Source organism: Phascolarctos cinereus, unplaced genomic scaffold (genome assembly GCF_003287225.1).
Source record: "Phascolarctos cinereus isolate Bilbo 61053 unplaced genomic scaffold, phaCin_HiC Scaffold_2;HRSCAF=192, whole genome shotgun sequence".
NCBI lineage: Eukaryota > Metazoa > Chordata > Mammalia > Diprotodontia > Phascolarctidae > Phascolarctos > Phascolarctos cinereus.
This window is the reverse complement of record NW_027555625.1, coordinates 123571349-123594663: the sequence shown is the minus strand read 5'-3', so window position 1 is coordinate 123594663 and position 23315 is coordinate 123571349. Positions and strand designations below refer to the sequence as shown.

The 23315-nt window shown below is 38.1% G+C and overlaps 1 long non-coding RNA gene across 1 annotated transcript in view; it reads right to left on the bottom strand.

The window, feature by feature from the left end:
• The window catches only part of LOC144455598 (uncharacterized), a 113302-nt gene that overhangs the window by 69645 nt on the left and 20342 nt on the right, over positions 1-23315 (bottom strand). Inside the window, exon 2 of the long non-coding RNA XR_013484319.1 lies at positions 6564-6638. This is a non-coding gene — a long non-coding RNA (uncharacterized LOC144455598). The remainder of the gene's footprint in view (positions 1-6563; positions 6639-23315) is intronic.

Sequence of the window (23315 nt, the reverse complement as noted above, 5' to 3'; positions counted from 1 at the left end):
CTTTCCCTCTGCTCTGTGAACAAAATCAGGCATGTTCAATACCACGACTCGGTCCTAACCACCCATTCATTTTCCCATTTTTATAGACCCTAGCTAATCAAGGACACACACGGAAGGGATTCTTCAGGGCAATCTTCATCACTTTGGTGAGCTCAGATGGTGATGAGCCTCTGGAACTTTTGATAGTAATTCCCTAGAGAGGGTGTAAACATGGTGCTCCCAGAAAATGGGTTTCACTGATGGGAGGTGGACTCAAGATAAATGGGTTGTCTCAAGACTTTTGATGGCAATACTCTCGTGAGAAGAGTCATTACTTTTTGCTGGCTTATAAAAATGAGGCAGCAGACTGACTGTGGGGAAGACAATGTAAAAAAGTGGAAATGGTGGTAGATTTGAAGTCAGAGGACCTTGTTTCAAAGTCTGGCTCTGCTACATGCTACCTGCTGACCTTGGGAAATCATTTGACCACTGTGGGTCTCAGTTTCCTCACCTAGAAAATTATGTGGTTGCCCCTAGAAAATTTCTAAGATCTCTTCCTGCTTTAAATCGATGATCCTATAATCCTCTTCTCCATTTCTTTTCTATAGAAATTTTGATGGTACAGTAGTCAAAGTCCCTCCTCTTCCCCCCGCCCCCAGCCACTTCAGAAACTTTTAACAGTAGTTTGGAGAGGAAGGCTTCTGAAAAACTGCATATTTTCACATCCATATGACCAAAAAGAAAAGTTCCTAGCTGCCATTCCCTTTCTTTTCCCCTTTTCTGAGCTTAAGTCAGAGTCCTGAAAGTACTTTCTTGACCTGAGAAATAGCATAACTGAGTCAGTTGTAGAGTACCAAGCACTCCTAGAGAGGTACCCAGCAGAGGCAGACATGTGCCAACATTATCCTCAGTGGTTGTTGTTTTATCTTTTCAGTCATATCTGACTCTTTGTGACCCTATTTGGGGTTTTCTTGCAAAGATACTGGAGTGGTTTGCTTTTTCCTTCTTCAGCTCATTTTACAGATGAAGAAACTAAGGCAAACAGGATTAAGTGACTTTCCCAAGGTCACACAGCTGGAAAGTATCTGACGCCAGATTTGAACTCCAAGAGATGGGTCTTCCTGACTCCAGGCCTGGTACTCTTTTTACTGCACCACTTAGCTGCCCAATCTCAGGATCTACCTTTCCCGTAATCCCAGTTTTGAGAGTTCAGGGGTCTAGCCTCCTATTGACATGAGGTCAATTTCCTGAGTAATACATATAATAAGAGGATCCTGCAAATGATCTCCAGTGCTGTGAAGAACAGAGACAAAAGACTAAAATGACAACATGTTGCCATGAGTTATTTGGATGCTGTGGGTCCTAGGAAATCTCTCTAGAGGAAAGAGGATTTCCGCCTAGCCACCCTAAGTGCATTTCCCTTCTGGAACTGTCTATGCTGAGGTGTACCACAATAAGACTGAATATCTGTTTGGGTTTCTGTCAAGTTAAAAAAGGAATCATCAGTGTGTTGGGGAGTTACTTGTCTACTGACCCCAAGTTTGGTTCCCTTCCAAATCACAGGATGGCACCAAGTCTGGAAGGCTTTAGGACCCTGTAGGGAAAAAGGGAATCACTGGAAGAAGAAAAATGTACTGATTGCTGTGGGTTGTTGTGGGCACCCTGTGCTTTCTCCGAATGATTTGAGGGCTCTTCTAAGTCCTTTGCATCTTCTATATTTTTATGAGGCTAAAGTCTGTCCTTTGCTTGATATTTGCTCTATTTAGCCTCTTACCTTGAGTGCTTATAAAAGATCTGGAGGACCCCATAACCTCTATCTGTAGTTCTAGATGCAAACCATTTTCTGAGATTTCCCAGAATAATTGTTGGGTGAGGACCACATGAGCCCAAGAGGGTGATATTTCAGTAGGATAAGCCCCCTAGATTATACTTTATCCACATAAGCCCAGGGCCATGGGTTAAACATGCAATGCACACGTTATGTCATAAACATGTCCATACAGAGTATCACAGAATGTTAGATATACTCATATGTATAAAGCAATGTAGTTTTTCTACTATCCCTTAAAGGCAAGCCTCCTATGTTGATCTACCAAATCTGCTTTCTTTAAATCAATCCTGACAATTACCCCTGCATCAAAGAGCAATGCCTCCTTTGGCTTTTGTAATTTCCAATTATTTTCAGAGTTAGAAACATCTCAAGGTCTAATAGCTGTTGTCATTTTTCACTGATTTATACCCTGCTGTAAAAAATAATTGAGGTTGTAAACTTGTATTCTCCTGTATCTTGTTGAGGAGTAGTTACCAATATGTCTGATTTTGATTCCAAACATAAGTTGTATCTGCAATACAGAAGTACAGTACTAGTGATCAACATCCAAAAATACATCCTCTTACAATTCTATAGTCTAAGGCAGAGGTGTCAAACTTGGCCCTCAAAACTCCCCAGTGTGGCATTCAACATAGAAAGTGTTCATTTGTGGCCTTCCAAGTCAATATGTGACCCACAGAGCTATGTTTCTATTTGAGTTTGACATCACCAGTCTAAGGTAGCTTCCAGTTTTAAATCCTTTGAGCCCATGACTCACAGTATTGTCACTGAGTGTGTCACTGATTCTTTTTCCTATATACAAGAGGTATGGAATAATAATAACAATAATTCATCCAACAAAGTCCATCTCTGATACCTCACTGTGTCATGGAAGTAACACTAGGCTCTTCATCCTATCCAGACCCTTGTTGCACTCATCTCCTAGGCCATAGGCCATTCTGTCTCCTTTCTCAAGAAATTCAGCTCCTCCTTTGCAATCTTCTTCTCCACCTCAACTCTGCCCTCATCCTTAAGGATTTTAATACACATTCCCTCAAACACTTACCTTTTGGGTCATTAACTTCCTCTCCTCTCATGACCTTCACTTTCATTTCTATCTCAATTTCACACATACCTTTCAACTCACCATCATTCATAACCATTCTAATGATCTAGAACTCTGAGATTCTTCTTCTGACCACAGCTGCCTCTCTTTCCATCTCTCCTTCTACCTCACTCTTCCTAAACATAGCCTTCATTCTTGAGTCACTCCACCCTTCCCTGTCTTCCTAGTCCATTGCCTTTGTTCTTGTCTTCTCATTTTCCTCCCTTCATAATGCTGACCTTAGACTTAGGTTCATTTTGCAATATCCTCATCTTCCAATTTCTTGCTGCTTTGAGCTATGTCACACTCATGCTTTGCCAAACTCCAGCCTTGGATTAGCCCCAGCAACTGCTTTCTCCATTCCTTCATTTGTGCTGCTGAATACCCTGCAGGAGTTCTTAACCTCAGCTCTAGAAATTTTAAAAATGCATATTTTTATAATTGCATTTCAACATAATTAGTTTCATTTGTAACCCTATGTTTATTATTTTATGCATTTAAAAACATTATTCTGAGAAAGGACTCGTAAGCTTCACCAGACTGCCAAAAGGGTCCATTACACAAAAAAGACTAAGACCCCCTGCCCTAGAGGGAGTCTCACACCTATGCCAACTGGGGTCACTGCCAATTTATATTATTTAAGCTCAAATGCTCCACAGAAATCCTTTTATTTTTTGTCTTTAATTGACTATCACAATTCCCCAAGCTCTATTCTCTGCTGAAAACTCCTATACAACTCTTCCTTTCAACAAAGGACTGCCCTTCCTACTTTTCTAAAAAAAAAAAAAATAGAGGCTCTCATCTGTGAACATCGCTTTTCTCCCTTATTCTATAACTAAAACTCCCAACATCATTCCACATTCTCTCCTCCTTTGCCCTAGTTTTTGATCATGAGGTCTCTCTTTGCTTTGCTAAGTCCAAACATTCCTCTACATCTCTCCTTGATCCTATCTCTCCTGTCTCCTTCAGTAATTTGCCCCTTCTATCTAGCATTCTCCCCCACCTCAAACTTTTATTTCCTCCCCATCTACTAATCTTCTCAGATGCCTATAAATTCTCCCATGCCTCCCACACTTAACCATACAATTCCTTCAAGCTAGTGTTTTACATTTCTCCTCCCTTTCAAAGCAAAAATCTTAGAAAAGTCTCTTTACTAATGAAAATGAAGGATTCAGGAAAACTTGATAAATTATATATAAATTTGATGCAGAGTAAAAGGAGCAGAGCTATTTACCACACAATCATAATAATGTAAGGGAAAACAACTTTAAAAGACTTTAGATTCATTTACTCAGTAACTAATTATGATTCCAAAAGATTTGTGATGAACTGTGCTAAGAAGAGAGATAATAGACCAGAGAGATTCAGAATGAGACATACATTTTTTGACACGACCACTGGGTTGATGGGTTTTGTTTGACTATACTTAATTATTTTAAGGGAGGGCTTTGGAGGTTGTGGAGGAGAGGAAATCAGTGGATAATTATAAAGATTTTTGAAAGGAAGAAAAGAGCATCAATAAAACATTTTTAAAATACACAGATGAAAAAGAAAAGATGTTCAGAAGAAGACATGAACAGGGCAACTTTGTCATTCCCTTATTAAATTTAATATACATTATTAGAAAATGAATTGTATGTAACAGAAATTCATTATTTCATATATAATCTTTTTGTTCTTTGTATATTGAAGATTTGCATTTGCTGGTGGTGTTTAAATTTATAATCAAAGAGAAAATTATTAAAAACCCATCTACTCTTATTTCTTCCACTTCCTTTCCTCCCACTTACTTCTCAACCCTTCACAATCTGGCTTCTGACCTCATCATTAAATTGAAACTGCTGTCTCTAAGGTTACCAACAATCCCTTAATTGCTAAATCTAATGTTCTCTTCTCAGTCTTCTACCTATTCAGCCTTTGAAAAATGTCACCTTGTTGACCACTTCATCTTCCTTTGTATTCTCTGCTCTCTTGTTTTTCCTGATACTGCTCTCTCTCTCAGTTCTCCTCCTACCTGTCTGACAGCTCATTCTCAGTCTTCTTTGTTAGATTCTTATCCACATCCTAAACATGTCCTCTAATCTTCTGTCCTGGGAGCTCTTCTCAATCTGTAATTTCTCTAAGTGATCTCTTCAGTTTCCATGGTTGTATTATCTCTGTTGGGATAGCTACCATATTTCTCTTCTAAGCTTTAGTTCTATGTCATGTGATGAATTTATCCAAGCAATTGTCCTCTAGGCACCTCAAATTCAACATGTACAAAATGGAGGGGAAGATTCCATTCTTCCAGGGATGATGAACTATAATCTCATTTCCATTCCTGATTTCGAAATAGGATGTTCAGTGATTTTCAGTCATGCCCAACTCTTTGTGACCTCCTTTAGGATTTTCTTGGCAAAAATACTGGAGTGGTTTGTCATTACCTTCTCTAGCTCATTTTACAGATGAGGAAACTGAAGCAAACAGAATTAAGTGGCTTGCCCAGGGTCGCACAACTAGTAAATGTCTAAGGCCAGATTTGAACACAGGAAGATGAATCTTCCTGACTCCAGGCCTGACACTCTATCCACTATACCATCTAACTGCCTTTTGAAATAGAATACTCACCTCCAATTTCAGATTAGGAAAAGAAAAAACACATGGTTACCTGATTATTTTAGGTCTCCAATAAAAGTTTTAGAGCTACTTTAAGACCTAATTCAAGAAGACTTGTTCTCATTCCTTTTTTAAGGATGATTTGCAAAGATCTTTGCAAAGATACATATAGGCCTCACAAATTGTAGCTGCCCTTTTCCTCTATGCCCTGAAAGTGTTGATGCCACCGTGGTTGCCTCCTTGGGATTCTGCCCTCCTTCCCTTTCCTCAGTCTTCAGCAAATTAAGATTCCATAACTCAAGTTTATGATTTCAAAAGTGCTAAAATTCTAGAATTATATTCAAAATAATACAATGACAAAACATTATAAAGGCATTCATTCATTCAACAAACATTTATTAAGGTCATACCATTTAGAGAGTATTGAAGGAAAGACTTAAAATTTAGATAAGGTCCATTCTCTGCCCTCATGAATCTTATAGTCTAGTGGGGTTATGGAGTAAAACACATATGGAGATCATTATGATATTACTTAATTACTAGAGAAATAAGACACAAAGAAATATAATAGGCTAATACATGATAAATGGTTGAGAGAAGTATAAAACAAAATGAGGTGGGGGAGGAACAGGGTAAGATTGTTACCAATGGACAAAATCTTAGTATACTTTAGACAACCTCTCAGCTTCTTCCCAGCTTTAAATTCTGTGATCTTATGTTGTAGCAAATGTTGAATTATTTGAGCTTTAAATTATGGGGAAGAATTCAACTCTGGAAATACCTTTATAAAGAAGCAGTTTTATAAAAAGAAGATTGCAAAATATTGGTCTGTGCCAAGTAATATCATGCTGAACACCTGCATCTATTTTTTAAAAATGTACTTTGAATCAATTCCAAAGGAGATTTCTTTAAAAAAATAATAATTCCTTCACACATTTGCATCACCAGAACAATTAAAATGCATTCCCCAGTAGTATAAGCCCATAATTAATTCAAATTTACATCCAACAAAAATCTTCTCCCTTATACTTATCAGAGATTTTTTTTCCCCCCATCTGGGGCTCTATACTTTACCTCAGGAGAAAATGAGTGTTCAAAACTTCTCCCTTTGCCAATGACATGCTTTCCTTGGAGATTATATCCTCCACTCTAGAAAATAAAAGAGCTTCATCAAATAGCCTCCTTCTGGGATAGTATAAAAGTCAGCTGTTGTCTGAAAGGTTGTCCCTCCCTATCTTCCATCAAATAATATCATGCTATGTGGTAGGTGCCAGCACCATTTTAGCTCAGGTTCAATATTGGGGCAAAACAAGGCACTTGCAAGTGAATGAGCATTTAACAAAGTTTACTTTGCCTTAACACAGCAAGAATATGTAAAGATACAGTGGAACTTGGCCTTTTTGGATATGGACTGCCCTCATCTCCATTTGGAAACATGTTTGATCAATAAGTTATCAGAGTATGGCGAGTCGTGTGGTCTTAGGTACCCACCAAGTGTATGAGACCCAGACTTTATACCACTAGGATTTTTTGCTGCATCAGGGAAGCTAGACCAATGAGGTTTCATGAAGGGAGCTGGGGCCAACAGGGAAGCTGGAGCTAACAGAATTTGTATTGGGACAACACTGGTCCTATCACGTGGTAGATTCTAGAGATGGAGAAAGAGTAGAACTGATGCATTTATATCAAATAAAAGTTTTATTCAGACGGCAGCTAGGTGGCACAGTGGAAAGATCACTGGCTCTGAAGTCAGGAGGACCTGAGTTCAAATCCAGCCTCAGACCAAACACTGGACACTGACTAGTTGTGTGGCCCTGGGCAAGTCACTTAACCCCAATTGCTTTAAAATAAAAATATTCATTCATGCATGCATCTTTACAGTTGCCACAAATAGTTGGACTAGGGGTGGCCACCTCCCCTAGACTAATTTGAGTCACAGAAATATAACACCAGTTTAAAATGTAATACTCCTCAAATTCTGCTCTCATCTACTCCACAGTGACTTTCTTCTATTGCTCTTTTTCCTGAGTTTCACTACAACCAAAAGACTGACATTTGAAAATCAGTTGTTTTGATGGGAGACTTCCTATCTAGGGTTATATTTCATCTATTCTCTATATATCTTCTATCTAGTCATTTCCATATTGTCTTCTCTATTAAAATGTGAGTTCTTTAAAAGCAAGGACTGCTTTTGTCCTTCTTTGCATCCTCTGTTCTTAGCACAGTGTCTGGCACATAGCACGTGCTTAAGAAATGCTTGTTGGTCAATCAACTGACCTTATTATCAATTGATTGTTCGTTGTGACAACTTAATATTGTCTTTATAGCAAAGGGCCTTCACACACAGGCCAATTCTGTAATACTTCAAAAGGTCTGGGACTTCATCAGTGTGGGTCCTCCCTTCAAGATGCCATGGTAAACTCCTTTTTCACGGTTTCATAAATTGCTATGGCCCAAGAAGAGTCAGTATTTGTAATAAGCCTCTCAAAATTTAAAACTAGACAGGGCCTCAAACAACAGGTACACAAGCCTTTTGAGTTTTGTGACTGGTTTTATACAGCACTTTGAGATCTACAAGGCTCTTTGCATAAATCATTTCATTTGATCCTCCAAACACCCTGCAAGGTAAAAACTCTAAGGGTATTTTTATCCTCATTTTATAGACCAAGAAGCCAAAAATGAGCCTCAATGACTTATCCAAGGTTCAGCACTAGTAAGCATCTGAAGTGGAATTCAGAACCAGGTTTTCTTTACTCTGGGTCCAATATTTTGGTTACCATGCTACATAGCCTCCTCTCAGTGTTTAGTGCTGGTATAGCCTTTGAAAGTCCTGGGTCATGACCAGTCAGTCATTCTGTTAATCTGTCAATCAACAGGTATTTAATCAGTGCTTAATATGTGCTACCTACTGGACTAAGCATTGGAAAGGTAAAAACATAACCTGTCCTGAAGGAATAGGGGAGATAACACGTCAATAACTAGGCATATACAAGTTTTAGAGAGAATAGATAGGAGGTAATGTCAGAGAAGAGGGCACTAGCAGCTGAGGTAACAAGGAAAGGACTTCAGTAAATGGTGGGATTTCAGCCAAAAGGCCAACGCGAGGAGGAAGATCACTCTAGGCAAAGTCAACAGCAAAGGTATGGAAGTGAAATATAGAGGATCATTTTTTGAGATGAATCGAGGAGGCCAATTCTCCTGTGTAGAGGAGAGTGTAAGAAGCTCAGAAAGGTAGGAAAAAGACCAAGGCATGAAGAGTTTTAATAACAGACAAGCTTATATTTGATCTTGGAGAAGAGTCAGTGCAGTATGTTGAGTAGGTAGGGAGATGACATGGTCAGACTCATTCTTTCAATATCCCGTGATCATGGAATCCCAGAGAATAATTTTAGTGTAGGTCGTCCTAGAAAGTGCTTCATACTTGTTTGCTTAGTTTCATTGAAGTATTCATCCTATAAGCATACCATTTTGTTCTCTGTAACATTTTCTTTGCTGCCTCTCCCCTTCAATAATTTCTCACTTTCACTTGATTATACACTGATGCCTGGTTCACTCCTCTATTCTTTTTTTTTTTTAATTAAAAACCTTTCTGGCTGGATGAATCAGGTTTACCCAGGAATAATGACTTTACAATGAATGATTACTTTCTGTACCAGTCCTGTGATTGGGATTACAATAAATAATCATTGCTTTGGTCAGGGTGATCAATCACCTGGTAATGACCAGTACCTGTTTGTGTCATTTGTCACTGTTCCAAGGACCAGTCACCACCTAGACCCAGACTTGGAGCCTTCCCTCTGTACCAGGCTAGAGTAGTTTTTCATCCTCAGCCTGCTTAAAAATGGCATGCAAAGCAATGAGACATCTCTTACTAGCTTCCTCCCTCCCACTCGCCACTCTCTGCCACCAGATAATAGTAACTAGAATTTCTATAATGCAAGCGAGAAAACGTAGGCTAGGAGAAGTGAATTAATTTGTCCACAGGTCACAAGAGGAACAAACCCCAGAGCCAAAATTCAAATCTAGGTCTTCTGATCCCAAGGTTAATGCTCTTTCCTCTACACCATGGTGACTTTTTCTGGCATTGCTGACTTGCTAGGCTGACAGAATTGAGTCCATTTGTCTGCAAGACTTAGAAATTTGTTCTCTGAGTAGGGACCATGAGTCCAGTGTCAGTCTGTTCACATTTAAACAAATTAACATTAAACAAATATGTATTAGCTTCTGATACATCAAAGGTTCTACACTAGGATCAAATGATGCAAAGCTAAAGCCAATAGAGTACCTAGTCTCCAGAAGCCACTGATCTAATGAAGATAAAGACATGTGCAAAAATCACTATGACATAAGGGAGAAAAGTGAGAGAGCCTTGCAAATTACTATGAGATGTCACTTTCCCTGAAGAAGAGGCAGTAACGGGGTCAGAAGGGAGGCAGGTCAGAGAGGCATCCTAGAGAAGGTGGCACTTGAGAAGATGGGAGGGAGGGACTCCAGGACTAATACTGGCTCAGCAATCAGAGTTTCCCAGATTTCCTGCAGTGTAGAACAGAGTTTGTTCAGGCCTGGTGACTTGAATTCATTGAGAGCAATTCCCTTCTTATATTTATTTTCCTGGTTCTGCTCACTCACTTTATGTCTCATCAGACTACGTAGGATTCTCTGAAATCACCTCTTTCATCATGTCTTATGACACAACCATATATTCATATACTATTATTTGTTTAGGTGTTTCCCAGTTGATAGGGCAGCCTCCTTAGTTTCTAGCTCTTTGCTTTCATTTTTTAAATCCCCCTTTTAGGGTCAAGAAATTGCTTTTATTTGATTGTTACCTCCCTCGTAACAGCTCCCTACTTCTGCCTATTTCCTTATGGAATTTGATGTATTTCTATGCCAAATTATTTGTGCGTTCAACCTTCCTTCATCCATTTTAGGTAAGAGTGAGTTTCATCTGATGTTTACTCTATCCAATCCCTTCCTCCACATTTATATACACTTCTTCTAATGCAGTCCCATTTATAAGAAGTCATTTGGTTTCTTCCTCCTTTTTAATCTAATGTATTGTTTTTTTACCTTCCTTTCTCTTTTCTCTCTTAAAACTCTTGGAACAGAACAATACCCCCAAGACCTCTGTTTTTCTTATTCAATTCCTTCAAAAACATTTGAAGACATTTAGGTTTTGAAGGAAGACTTGTTAATACTATCTCATTGTATGGCTCCTAATTATTCACGTAAAAATACCTTTTTAGGTTAATATTGACTCTTGTATTTGTATTTAGAATTTCCTACTTATTTCTGGTCCTTTCATCAGAAAATGATTGAAAGTTTTCTATTCTATTACAGGTACTTCCCCCCCACACTATAAGATCATATTCAGCTTTTCCACATTAATTATTCTAGGTTTTATGCAGATATTTTTGTCTTTGGAATATTATATTTCAAAATCTTTTCTCATTTATAATGGAAGCTTCCAGGTCTTCCGTGACTATAGTTTCTTGGTACTTAAACTGCTATAGTATTTTTTTAACCTAGAAGCTCTGGATTTGAGTGGGGGAAGTGCAGCTAGGTGGTGCAGTAGATAGAGTGTGGGGCCTGAAGTCAGGAAAACTCATCTTCCTGAGTTGAAATCTGCCCTCAGATATTTAATAACTGTGTGACCCTGGGCAAGTCATTTAGCCCCATTTGCTTCAGTTCTTCATCTGTAAAGCTAACTAGAGAAAGAAATGGCAAACCACTCCAGTATCTTTGCCCAGAAAATCCCAACTGGGATTACAAAGTGTTGGACATGACTGAAATAACTGAACAACAACAATTGGATTTTTGTTATATTGTTCCTGGGACTTTTCCTGTAAGGGTTTCTTTCAGGCGATGATCAATAAATTCTTTCTGTCTTTACTTTGTTCTAATTGATCTGGGCAGTTTTCATTTATGATTTCTTTAAGTATAATGAACAGGCTTTTTCACCATGGTTTTCAGGGAGTCCAATGATTCCTAGATTATTTCTCCTTAACCTGTTTTCCAGGTAAATTGTTTTTATAACAGATTTTACATTTTCTTCCACATTTTAAAATCTTTTGATTTCATTCCAATATTTCTTGTTATTTCATGGAGTCATTGATTCTTTCTCATCTACTTTAGTTTACGGGGAGTATAGTGCCTGTACAAGGTACTACTTTTTGTTCTAAGTTATTGATTTTCTTTCCAATTCTTTGTTCCAGAGCTTTTATCTCATTTTTTTAATCTCTTGATTCTTTTCTTATAGGTATTCATACAGTCCTTGCGGAAAATTCATTTTTTCCCTTAAGAGTTTGCTTGTGGTTATCACGAAGCTACTTTCTCCTTCTAGGTTGGATTTTTGGGTACTTTTAGATCCATTATAATTCTTTATAGTGGTCAGTGTCTTCAGTACCTAATTACTCTGCTTTTTAGGGACCTCTAGATCTGATGGGATGCTTGGGTGCTTATGTTTGAGTGCTTGTACTTGGACCCCAATTTCTTCCTAGCCTCAGAAACGCTATCCCTGACAGTTTCTCCCCAGCCCAAGGACACTGTGCCTAGCAATTACTCGTGAGTGGGCCCCAGCAAGACCCTTATGTCTCTCCTTGGTGCAGTTACAAACAGCATCTGAAGGAATTATTAGTTTGAACTGGCTTTGCACTGGGTCATAAAGACATTCTTACCCACTGGACTATCTATTCTACCATCCTACCTCATTATCTACATCCTGGGCTCCTCATTAACTGTATTCTAGACTTAAGACAAATGTATACTCCCTACATCTATCTTGTCAAACAAGACATTGATTGGTGGCAAACTGGACAACTCTCAGTTACCCCTGAACTCTAACTAACTTAGTGACGTAGCAGGCCTAAAACCACACCTCCATGTGGCCCCCCCTTGGGGGCTTTTCCCAGTGAACTCTGGGTAAACACCTGCACAGTAGGTACAAGAAGTGCATGTCCTTTTAAGAACCGACCACTCCTTAACCATTCCTTAATCCCACCCTGAATCACCTAGTTAGCATATTTGGCACATGTTTTATTGTATTTTATCCTATATAACTTAACTGTACCACTCTAAGATTGCAGAATCCTTAAGAATTCTTGCCCACTGAAAAGCATAACAATAAACCTTTTGCCAACTTGACTTAAAGAATGCTTGAGTCTGTGAATTCATTCCAGATGACCCATCGAGTACTCCAGTCTTTGAGGGGTCACAGCCTCTCAAGCCTCAACAGATCGACAGTAAGTTTTATACCGGTTCATGTTTACTTTGATTGACTTATCTCTCCAGCTTTAGTTCCTACACTGGGACATCGGACCAAGGCTAGTTTCCTCCCTTTTCTTGGCTTTGGATCCCCTGCTCGGTCTCAGCCTGGGTTCTCTGGGTTTTTGCACTGACCTTTGCCTCCTGAGGCTGAGGTTCAGGGTACTGGATTTCAGGGCCCTTTGTGGTATCTCAGAACAGAATGCTTGGGACTCCAGAGCCCTGGCTGCCTAGGTCATCCCAATCTGAATGATGCCATGCTATTCTGGTCATTGCTACTCTCTGGGACTTCCAAGGTCCCTGTCCTGTCTTTCTTATGGTGCTTTTCACTCTTGGTGTCTGTGGACTTGAAGCTTTCAGGCCATGTGGGTCTCCAGTCCATTGCTGGACACATAGGAGGCCTTCATTTTACAGATGAAGAAATGAAAGCCCTGAGAGTTTAAATGACCTACCCAAGGTCACACAAATGGCCATTAGCCAGGATTTGAACCCAGACCTTCTGATTATTGATCCAGTTCTCTTTTCACTATGCTCTGCCTCTTTCCAGAGCTAGCTCTTGAAGAATGAAAAGAATTTCAACAGAACTAGAGATGGGAAAGGAAAGTATTCCAGGCCTAAGAATGGCCCTGAATGAGTGTAAAGAGGTGGGAGAGGTGGGATGAACTTGAAAAATAGCTCAGACACCAACTTCACTAGAATGTAATCCCTATTTCAGTACCTTCTACGTTATAGGCACCTACCAATGCAGTCTGAATAAAGCACACAAACAGATGTAAGGTGAATTCAATGTCACAAATATTCATTAAACACCTACTCTGCACAAGGCATTGTGATAGGTACTAGAGATGCAAAAGACTGATTAGATTGGTGAAGTAAAATTGGAAAGGTAGATTGGAGCTTAAGATGTTTATATTTTAACCTATGTACAACATAGAACTAGTAAGGGTTCTCAAGCAGGGAAATAACATGGTCAGAACTGAGCATTAGAAAGATTTTGGGGATCAGCTACATGAAAAATTTATCAGAGATGGGAAAAGATAGGGAGCAGGGGACAGGGCAGTTCGAGGACTAGTTCTAAGGGAAATAATGGCAGTCTGTTCTGCAAGTGGAAGAAGAGACTGATGAAATATTGTTCAATATTGTTATAAATAAGAAAGCTTTGTTCACCTTTGCCTTCTGAAACTAAGGAATTCTCCTGCATTCAGTTTACTTTGATTATGCATAAAGAAATGTTTATTTAATGACTTACAAATGATGTTAAAGGAAGATACATGAAGGTCATAACCTGCTGTTTTCCTGTCTGTTATTTCTCTTTCATGTCCTTCTGAGAGAAGCTCATTAGCCAGTTTTGAAAGGAAGTTCCTTTGCAAGGGAGGACCAGAAACTAATGGGAGGTAAGAAATATCAACATTTTAAATCAACTCTTCTTTCCTCCCTTTAATCTTTTCCCGTTTGATGTACAATTATTTGTTTTTACTTTAAAATCAAAATGCCAGGGAAAGAAAATTCTCATCTTAAATGAATATGCATCACTTTGGTTCCCTTTGGGGACCTAAGTAAAACGAAGCATTTTAATTGGTCTTCCACAAAAGCCTTTCTCTGATGCATGATCATTTCATAGGGGGAGCACTGGGCCTAAAAAGTTAAAGTGGGGAGCACACACTTTGACAGGTTCCACTGAGAGGGAAAAGTTGGGTATGAGTGACAGAGTCTCTTCTCTTCAAAGGCCAGCACTGTCGTTGTTGTCGTTGTCGTTGTTGTCATCATTGTTGTTGTTGTTGTTGTTGTTCATTTTTGAAGAGGACCAGTGACATCACAGATGGTATCTTGACTTGTGGGTGAATTGGATTTAAGTGAGGCAGAGGGGTACAAAGTCATCAGCCTCACTCTCTCTTCCTAAGTTATTGACGTCCAGTGGCAGGACAAAAGTCAAGATGACTGGCGATGACCCAGGATGCAATGAATAATCTTGGCATCTTCAATGCCTGACCAAGCTGTAAGGGCTTCAGCCACCTTCATGGCCGTTGGAACAAATTGTTCTCATCTGTTCATTCTGCCAGGGAAAGTCTTCACATGCTTGGGGTAGATACCCCCTAACTCACCAATAGTTTGAGGCCTGATTTACCCCGTCTGCCAAGACAGTTTATTGAGGTGTAGTCACTGTGCATGATACAGCTTCTTAGTGCCATAGGTAAGAGTTCAAAGGCTAGCATAGGCTAAGTATAGAGAAATATGACTACCACCTCATTGATGAATTAAATTCTGATATGATGAATGAATGAATAAGCATTCCTTAAGCACTTGCTGTGTGTCTACTATTATGTTAAGAGTGGGAGATACACCAAAGAGACCAAAGAAAAAGGACCTATATATATAAATGTGTAAGAGTTCTTCTTATGGTGACAAAGAATTAGAAATTGAGGAGATGCTCATCAATTGGGAAATGGTTGAACAACTTGTAACATATTATTGTGATAGAATACTGTTGTGCTATAAGAAATGCCAAGGGTGATGGTTTCAGAAAAAAAAACAGCAAAACCTATATGAACTGATGCAAAATGAAGTGAGAAGAACAGAGAGATCATTGTGCACAGTAACAGCAATTCTGTAATGATGATCAACTGGGAAAGATTTGGTTACTCTGTTCAATACAATGATTCAAGACAATTCCAAAGGACTTATGATGAAAAAATGGTATCCACCTCCAGAGACAGAAGTGATAAACTCTGAGTGAAAACTGAAGTATAATCTTTTCACTTTCTTTTTGTATGTGTGATATGGCCAATATGGAAATATGTTTTGCATGATATCACATGTATAATTGATATCATTTTGCTTTCCTTCTTAGTGGGTGGGGGAGGGCAGGAAGGGAAGGAGAGAATTTGGAACTCAAAATTTTAAAAGAAAAGAATGTTGAAAAATAAATATTTTTTTAAAAAGATCTGGGGATACAAATAGAAAAAGTTACTCTGAAGCTCAAATTGGGAGAGATAATACATAAAAGTTAAGTTCAGCATTAAGGTGGATGAAAAAGCCTAAGGGTATAGCAAATCACCAGGCCCAGGGCCCCTTAAGTTATGTAAGTAGGTCAGATGAAAGTACAAGGGGACTGCAGGTCATAGGAAAAGAACAGATGATAAGGTCAAGTGGCCCTCTATCTCTTCAGAAGGAATCACTCAAGTCCTGTGAAAAGCCAAATAGGCAATGAAGAAGGAGGGAAAGGAGGAAGGGCATCTCCAGTCATGGTGGGTCTTTCCTCTGCCCAAATGTCACAGATGGATTCTGGGGCTTTTGAGATTGGGTCATCAAAGGAACTCAATAAACCAAGCAGGGCCAACCACCCCACCTAAAAGTACAGTAGAGGACATGAAGCCTGATTCAGCAATTAAGGCTGGACAAATTAATAAAACAAAGAAGTTACTGACAACTTATAGAGAATGATAATGGATTTAGAAATACTCAAAAATCTGAACTAGGAGATAACAACTCTAAAAACTACAAGCAGAGAAGTAATTTTATTTTTTATAAGTTTTTGTTGATATTTTCTGTTTCTTAATTACCAGAATATCCCATGTATCCTTCTGCAAGATAATCCCATATGACAAATAGTATTTTTTTAGAGTGAGGAGAAAAAGAACAGTTAATCAACAAAGAATAAGGGAAAGGACCTATATGTACAAAAAATTTTATAACAGCTCTTCTTGTGACAGCAGAGAATTGGAAATTGAGGGATATATTAGTGTTATCTGTGTAGAACCTTTTCTATTTCAAATAATCAAAGTTATCTATTTAGTCTTTTGTAATTGTCTCTACCTCTTGTTTAGCTAAAAAATACAGCTCTTATCCATAGCTGTGAGAGGTATATGATCTGTTTCTCTCCTAATTTTTTAATAGCAGGATCTTTAATACAGTATTGAGTTGATGTATCCAATTAGAACGTATAAAACATGATGAAAAGTATTGATCTAAGCCTGATGTCTGCCAGACTGTTTTCCAGTTTTTTTCAACAGTTTTTAACAAATAGGAGTTGTTCCCCAGGGAATTTATGTTTTTCATTTTATCAGACCTTGGGTTTTGAGTTCTACTGTTTCTGAATCTCCCTTGTCTAGTCCATTGGTCTTTATTTTTTAACCAATACCAGATGGTTTTAATGACTGCTGCTTATAGTATAGTTTGAGATATAAAAGTGCTAATCTTCCTTTGTCTTTCATTTAAAAATTTCCCTTGATATTCTAGATCTTTTGTTTTTCCAAATGAATTTTGTTATTATTTTACCAAGCTCTTTAAAATATCCCCTTGGTAAAGCATTAAAAGTGTAAATTAATATGGGTAGCATTGTCACTGAATATTCATCCAGCTGTTTAGATTGTTCTTTATTTCTTTAAGGAGCACTTTGCAACTGTGTTTTGTATGCTTTAGAAAGTTTATCCCCAGATAGTTTATGAATTTTGTAGTTGTTTGAAATGGGATCTCCCTTTCTATTATTACTTCCTGTGTTTTGTAATTATTATATAGAAATACTTTTGATTTTTTAGGTTTTATTTTGTGGCCTGTCACTTTGCTGAATCCGTTAATTGCCTAGTCTCTTTGATTATTCTCTGGAGTTTTCCAAGTAAACAATCATATCATCAACAAACAAGAATAGTTCTATCTCCTCTTTACTAATGACCTTCTTGCTATTGCTAGCATTTCCAGAACTATATCAAATAGCAGTGGGGAGAGTGGGCATCCTTACTTCTCCCCCATATTTATTTTTAAAAGTCTCCATTGTATACCCATTGCATGTGATGCTAACTTTTAGTTTTAGATAGATTTTTATGATATTAAAAAGACCTCTCTATGACCATATTTTGTGGGCTTTTAGCATAAAAGAGTGTTGTACTTTGTCAAAGGCTTTTTCTGCATCTATTGAGATAACCATGTGGTTTTGGATGTTTTGGTTTTTAATATAATTAATTATGTTTATTGTTTTCCTAATGTTAAACTATCCTTGCATCCTTAGCATAAATTCCATTTCATCATAATGAATGATTTCTTGGCTAAGTCACTGTAGTCTGTTTGATAGGATTTTTTTTTATTTTTGAGCCAATAATCATTAATGATTTGGGTATGTAGTTTTATTTTTATGTTTTATCTTTCCCTGGTTTAAGTATTTAGGACTATATTTGTCTCATAAAGGGATTCTGGTAGGGTGCCTTCTTTCTCAATTTTTGGGAATAATTTGTGATGTGTGGGTATTAACTGTGCTTTAAAAGTTTGATAGAATTCTCCTGTGAATACATCAGGAGCAAGAGTTTTTATGCAGAGTTTTATATTCTTATCCGATCTGTCACTCTTTTTCATTTTATTAGATTGTTTGATTCATTCATATTTAAAGTTATAAGAATTAGTCTCTAAAATTGTCATCTCTCTAAAATTGGGATTTTTTTCCAAGTCTTGATTTTTTTCCCTCTTCTGCTATAAATATAATATGTTCCTTCAGTTACTTTAATCTTTTTTAAGATGACCTGTTCCCACTAGCTCTCTTCCCCTCACCCCTTGTTTGTTAACATTTTCCTTTTAGGGATTTGTTTATTAGTTCTTCTTTCTCTCTTGCTTTTACCTGGTTATGTTTCTTTCTTACCTTTTTTCCTCTAAATTTAAGTAAATTTCCCTTTCCTCTCCTCCCCTTCAGCTAGTCCAGTTCATTAATTTTTAATTTTCATTTTTTAGCCCCTTTCCAAAAAGAAATCTCTTCACTATCCATCTTTTTCTGTTTACCCTAGACCCTCATTCTCTGATTCAAGATCTCTATAATCATCTGATCTATTTTTCTCTGTATTCTCTATACAAGCAAAGCTTCCAAGGTATCTATTCTAGGCTCTACCCTCTAAGGGCTTTCTGCCACTGACTTGTAGGGCTTATCCCATGGTTTCTTCTTTTCCATTGGGCCCCACTCTCAGGACAATGCCAGTTATTGCAAATGTCAGAGAAGATATTGCCCTATGTTAGGGTTCCCACACACACACTAGTCTATACACTCTCTGGTTAATCTTTTTTTTTTTTCTATATTTGCCTGGAAATCTCCCTGTTGCTCTCACACTCCTTCAGGTGCCAGTGGCCCTTGGTGATTCCAATTCCTCCTCTTCCAGAACAAGTAGACTTTTCAGGCACCAAACTTTCAGACCTCATCCAGTGTAAGATCTTCATCTCCCTTCACTCACAGGAGCATTCATCAGTGGAAACCCCTCTCTCCTTCAAAGTAAGGCCTCTTTCCTTCCCTCACTCTTTTCAGTCCTGGCTGTTAAAGAAACCTGATTAAAGAAAACAGCATCCTGCAGAGTGAAGAACTAGCTGGACTTATCTGAGTTACCTAGAAAGCTCATCTAAGGAGTTCTTCAGTGAGCTCTGCTTTGCTGTGTAACAAGATGCTGAGAGCTGAACAGACAACTTGGCATTGACTAGAGAATCAAGCCAAGGAGCTTTGCAGTTCCTAGATTAATGGAACTAGTTATCATTACAATAGTGTAATACTTCCTCAGCAATCTTTTTAAGGGTGGCTGTGAAATAAAATAGCTTATCACTATTTCATCAGAGCAGTAGCAACTTTGACAGCAGGAGAGTCATGGTGGCCAAAAGGGGAGCACTTAGCAAGGAAGTGGCTTTGTGAGGTGCAGATTATTTATTAAGAGACCAAGGATATGTTTGTTCAGAGCTTGCAGTTCAGAGCTGTGAACTGCCCCAAGCACATGGATTGTCCTCACTCATGGGTGTCTCGCTAGATTTCTTTAAATATGTGCCCACTCTCTTTCATGGATACTGTGTGCATTGGTGGGAGAATGTGTCCTAGATTTAAGGGTTAACTATAGTGTATTGATTTATTCCTAAATTCTTTATATTGAGTAACCTTCATGTATTGATTATTATTTGTTTTACCTCATTGTTAAATGTTTTATGTTTGAGAGTTTAGTATCATCATTGTGAATTACTGATTTTGTGTAGCTGGGAAGCATGCTGGTTGGGGTTTATGTGTCACAGTGGAGAGAAGGTAGAGTGTATCTGCCCCCTACAACAGAGGTGTCTCCTGGGACCTTAAGAGAGTTTGAATTATAACTGTGTTAATGGTCCATCTTTAGGAGTCAAGACTTGCCAGTGTAAAGACAAGTTGGGGTGAATAAGCAAGACCAGAGCATATTATCTCATTTGAAATAGCAAAAAAAAAAAAACCATTGAGGACCTAAATACCTTGGAACAATGGTGAACTTACAATCCACCAAATATCAACAATCACTCACTAATGACAATAGCTTATATAGTACTCTAAGTTTTGCAAAGAACTCTACATGTATTATCTCATTTGGTCCTCACAACAGTCCTTTGAGACGAGTGCTGTTACATCCCTATTTTACAGGGAAGGAAATTAAAGCAAACAGAGGTTTAGTGACAACCTAGATTTAGAGCCGGGAGGAACCTTAGGGGCCTTGGTCCAACCCCTTCATTTTACAGCTGAGGATGCTGATGCTTAAAGAATTTAAATGATTTGCTCAAGCTCACACAGATAAGCAAGTGGCAGAGCTGGTATCTGAACCCAGGTCCTCTGACCCCAAGTCCTATGCTGCTTTACACCTTACACAGCTAGTGACAGTATAAGAACACTCTCAAGGTCTCTCTAAAGAGCTTTGGAATTGATTGTAGGCAGTGGAAGACACCGGCATGGGACTACCCAGCATTGCGTGCCCTCATCATAGAAGGTTCTGTGCTCTATGAGCAAAGCAGAATTGAAATAGCTCAAAAGAAATGAGGGATGAACAAATTTAGAGAATCCACCCCAAATGTTCACATGGACTATTTGTGACTGACCTGTGGTAGAGCATTCTGAGCATATCTGGTCTGATCAGTCACAGTTGGATTGTCCTAGAACATAGCAAATGCTTATTCTCTTCCCTTCCTGATTCAGAAAGATCATTAATGCATATCACTTATAATTGGGATAGTTACTATGAGGAAATTTAATTAATTCTGTAACAATAATGGGTATTTATATAACTTATATAACTATAACTTAACTCCAACATAGTGATTTCATTTTGGTCCTCTTGGGGAACAAAGGACAACAACCAATGCGCATACATGTACGTACACACACATAGCTATGTATACAGTGTATGTAGATATAATAGCCATTCCCCAATAGATAAATGGTTGAAGGATATGAACAAATAATTCTCAAAAGAAAAACTGCAAAATATCCACAACCACTAAAAAAAGTTCCAAATCACTAATAAGAGAAATGCAAATCAAAACAACCCTAAGGTTTTATTTCATACCCTGAAATTTGGCAAAAATGACTCCCAATACGGCAACAGTTAATGTTGAAGGGGTTGTGGAAAGATAGGCATGTTAGTACATTGTTGATAGAGCTGAGAATTGGTACAACCATTTTGGAAAGTAATTGGAATCATGCAAATAGAGTGAATAAATTGGCCATACTCTTTGAGCCAGAAACTCCATTACTGGACTTACACCACAAGGAAGTCACTGATAAAGAAAAGTCCCCATGCATTCCAAAATATTTATAGCATCACTTTTTGTGCTAGCTAAGAATTAGAAACAAAGTAGATGTCTATCAATTGAAGAATGATTAAATAAACTGTAGTACATGAATGTAATGGAATGCTACTGTGTTGTAAGAAATTACGTGTGTGATGAATACCGAGAAGCATGGAATGATCTATATGAACTGATGCAGAGTGAAGCAAACAGAGCCAAGAAAACAATATACGCAGTAACTACAACAATGTAAATGGAAAGAACAAAACACGCGCATGCATACACGCACAAATCAAATGTAAATGTAACAAAATTATAAAGATCAAGGGGTACTCAAAAGAAGAGATATGAGAAGACACCACTCAACCTCCTCTGTCACAGAACTGGGAGGTCTGCAAATGCTACACATTGCATGTGTTTTGGGACTTTTTCAATACATCAATCAGCTATGCTGACTTTTTTTCCTCTCCAAAAAAATATTATTTGTTGTATTACATGGTTTGCTGGAAATGGGAGGTGAGGAATACATGGATTACTATTGTGATGTAAGAAACAGAAAGTATCAATAAAAACGTATTTTTTAACTTGTTTTGATTGGCTGCAAAAATAGCCAACACTGGACAAAAGTTGCAAAGTGGCTATTTTAGGGCTGATGGAAGGTAAAACTTCTTAGCAGTTAGAACAATCCTAAAGTAGAACTTCACGGGGTTGTTGTGAGTAAAACTTCACAGGGTTGTAGTGAGGATCAAATGAGATAATATTTATTGAAAAAGAAAAAGCACTTAGCACAGTGCCTGGCACATGGCAAACATTTATTCTCTTCTCTTCCTGATTTAGAAAGTAAGATCATTGATGCACATCACTTACAATTGGGATAGTTACTATAAGGAAATTTAATTAATTCTCTAACAATAACTGGTATTTATATAAGCACTTTAAAATTTCCAAATGCTCAAAGCATCATTATAATATATATTGGTCTAAGAATCATAGAGTCTCAGAGGTGCCAGTCTGCAACTTAGATCTAAATCTAAAATTGTCACTTGCCACTTTTGTCCAGTTTCCAGGACCTCCATAGCCAATCAGAAAAAGCAATTTTTTGAAATAAGTTTTTATTGATTTTTCCAAGCCTTGCTTGAAACAGGAATCCTTTCTAGAACATTACAGATAGGAAGCAGACAAAGAATCAATCCATTATATTAACTAAGCACCTACTATGTGTCAGGCACTATACTAGGACCTCAGGCACCAAGACAAAAATGCAACAACCCCTGCCCTCAAGAAGTTTACATTCCACCAGGTCAGCTAGCAAATGTTAGTACATAGGAAAAAATATCTATTCAGAGTAAATAAAGGTAATGTGAAGGGAGGGAGACACTACCATCTGAGGGGGGTAGAATAGACTTCAGGAAAAAACAGGGAGAGACTTAACTTTTGCATTTGTGTCCCCAGAACTTAGCACAATGCATGGCACATAATAAGAACCTAAGAAATATTTTTTCAGGATGGCTAAGTGGTGCAGTAGATAGAGCACTGGCTCTGGAGTCAGGAGGACCTGAGTTCAAATCTGACCTCAGACACATAATATTCACTAACTGTGTGACTCTGGGCAAGTCACTTAACCCCAATTGCCTCACCGAAAAAAAAAAAAGAAACATTTTTTTCATTCATTCAAAAATTCACATAGCCAGAAAATTATTGCTAAGATTCTGAGTGTCCTGCATTCACTAGCATTCTGCTGATTTGGTGAAAGGAATCAGTGACCTCTTCTAAAGCAGAGAGGACATCAATTTCCTTGTTACGAGGCATCTGAGAATATACAGCAAGTCAAACAGGAAAATGTTACCTCTCACTGTTTGGAGAGGCAGTGCCACAGCTTCTTTTGTGATGACATATTTTTGAAATATGCGCTCTCTAGAGTGAAAATCTTTCCCCAAAAAAAATCACCATATTCAATTTCGCTTGTGCAATTGAGGGAGAGTTCAAGTTAAATATTCATCTTTGCTTCCTGCCTTTACAGTATGTTGTCATCTG